General features: G+C 40.3%; 1 long non-coding RNA gene across 1 annotated transcript in view; it reads left to right on the top strand.

Annotated features, from left to right (window-relative positions):
* The window catches only part of LOC146975040 (uncharacterized), a 2,718-nt gene extending 1,260 nt beyond the window's left edge, over positions 1–1,458 (top strand). The window contains exons 2-3 of the long non-coding RNA XR_015037576.1: positions 424–483; positions 1,234–1,458. This is a non-coding gene — a long non-coding RNA (uncharacterized LOC146975040). The remainder of the gene's footprint in view (positions 1–423; positions 484–1,233) is intronic.
* Positions 1,459–2,347: the final 889 nt, after the last annotated feature.

Below are 2,347 nucleotides of genomic sequence, written 5' to 3'. Positions count from 1 at the left end.
TACTCTAGTAAACTAAAAATGTGGAGTAGAAGTATATACCTAGTACACTAGTAGTATATAGATGAGTATACTTTAAGTATACTTTTATAAGCTTAAACATTTTCCAATTTAGTCCAAAGAAGTATTGAATTAGTATACTTGAGAGTATACTTTTGTAAACTTAAAATGACCTCAAAGTATACTTTAATAAACTAAAATGTGGACTAGAAGTATATACCTAGTACATTAGTAGTATATTGATGAGTTTACTTTAAGTATACTTTTATAAACTAAAAAATGTTCCAATTTAGCCAGTAGAAGTATTAAATTAGTATATTTTCTAGTATACTTCAAGTACATGGTCCGTAGTATACTTGCTATACTTATACTTATACTCAAGTATACTTAATAAAATGAACTTCAAGTATACTACTTTTTGCTAAGGGTAGATTCATCTGATAGTGACTCTGGCCATGATGAAGAGGATACACCTGGCCAATGAGGGTTGGTGGCTTATCATGATTATCACATTACACACTTTGCTTTCAACACCCCATGTTTGTTTTTGTGTAGTTAAGCTCAAAGTCAGTCTCGGAGTTAGTTCTGATAAAGCAAACTTCTGCTGTATTTCAGAGTTATAGACCATCATCTAGTATGTGGGTAAATTTCAAAATTCTGAATCAAGAATTTTTAAGAGATGATGAAGTACAGAGCAACTGAGGTTTTCAAAATTTGCCAGTCGAATCAACTGATTCAAGCTAATTTCTGAATATTGGGAACATTGCATTCAGTGTATTAAATGTGTTTTTTGTCCTTATTGTTCTTAGATTTGCTTGAAAATGATTCTGGTGATGACCTGGAGTACTATAGCCAATGAGGGTTGGTAGCCTATTATTATTAGATTACATTACACTTACACATCTCCATATTGGGTTTGTGTAGAACTTTAGGACCAAAGCCTGTCACAGATCTAGTTTTGAGAAAAGTAAACCATTGCTGTATTCAGTTGCCAGTCAAAGCAAAGGATAATGCAAGCTCATTCCTGAATATTGTGAACATTGCATTCAGTTTACTAAATGTGTTCCTCTTTGTTAATTCACTTGAAAACAAATCTGCTGATGAAAAACAAAAACACGCACACATTTCTCACAAACAAAAATCCACACGCTGAGAAGTCATGCACCTCCGAGCAGTCAGGTCGTTTTTATCATACTGTACTTTTTTCCCCACCTTCTATTTTTTCTTTTCTACTAGGTACAATGTGGATGGCACTGTGGAGTATAAAGTACTCCACTCAACTGGGAATGACAACTGGTAACCCTATCCATCCCCGTCTCTCAGGAAGAAGTGTGCCAGTGTTGCCCCACTCTACTCATCCAGCCAAAAGATTACAGCTGTGAAATTCAAGCAGCTGCAAGAACTGAAAACTGAACTGAAGTTTTACCTTAAGACTTTCATGCCTTTTATGATGCACTTGATCACGAGGTCAGGTTCTTGTGGTCAAGCTGGAGGTTTGGGAGGTCCATGACAGCTCTCTCTTTTCCTTACAGGTGTGAGGAGTGTGCTGGCTCACTGTGAGACCAAGAGAGGTGTGTCCAGTGTCAGAGCTACAGGAAGGACCAACAGGTTTAGATGACCCCCTGTGTGAGGGATGCCAGAGGTGAGTGAAGCCCCAGCATGTGGACTTCCATGGGGGAAAAGAGGTATGGTTGTAGTGAGATGTGTGACGAACACCCATGTGCACCAAGTCCATGGACATGCTCCCTGAACTGTGACACAGCTTCTACAGTGGTTGAGGGTGTGTTTTAATGCCAGTACCAGCTAGACTGGTGCTCTGGCCTGGCTGTCAAGCTATTACATTTGTTCACTGCAGACTCAGGTTTTAAACCAGTAACCATTCTCTTCCTTTACCAGTCTGACTTGGGAGAGAACAGTCTCCCTTCACCTGAGTGAAATCTGTGTCTGGATGTGTGTGACTGTATGACTCTTGGTCAGGCTGCACTTTAGAGGCTGGGCCCTGAACTTGCAGCTTGACCAAGAGTCATACAGTCACACATCCAGACACAGATTTCACTCAGGTGAGAGGACACTGTTCTCTCCCTTCGTAGGCACACACGCACAGCTGCACAGGCACTCACACACTTGTACACGCATAGGCATAAACACACACGTGAACATGCATACATGGCACGCACATACGTGCAGTCACACATCCATACAGTCATGTGTGTGACTGTATGACTCTTGGTCAAGCTGCAAGGGTCCCAGCCTCTAAAGTGCAGCTTGACCAAGAGTCATACAGTCAGACTGGTAAAGGAAGAGAATGGTTACTGGTTTAAAACCTGAGTCTGCAGTGAACAAATCTCAC

The sequence above is a fragment of the Trachurus japonicus genome, chromosome 14 (assembly GCF_045865225.1).
Source record: "Trachurus japonicus isolate A0001 chromosome 14, Traja_1.0".
Classification (NCBI taxonomy): domain Eukaryota; kingdom Metazoa; phylum Chordata; class Actinopteri; order Carangiformes; family Carangidae; genus Trachurus; species Trachurus japonicus.
This window is presented reverse-complemented; position numbering and strand designations above follow the sequence as displayed.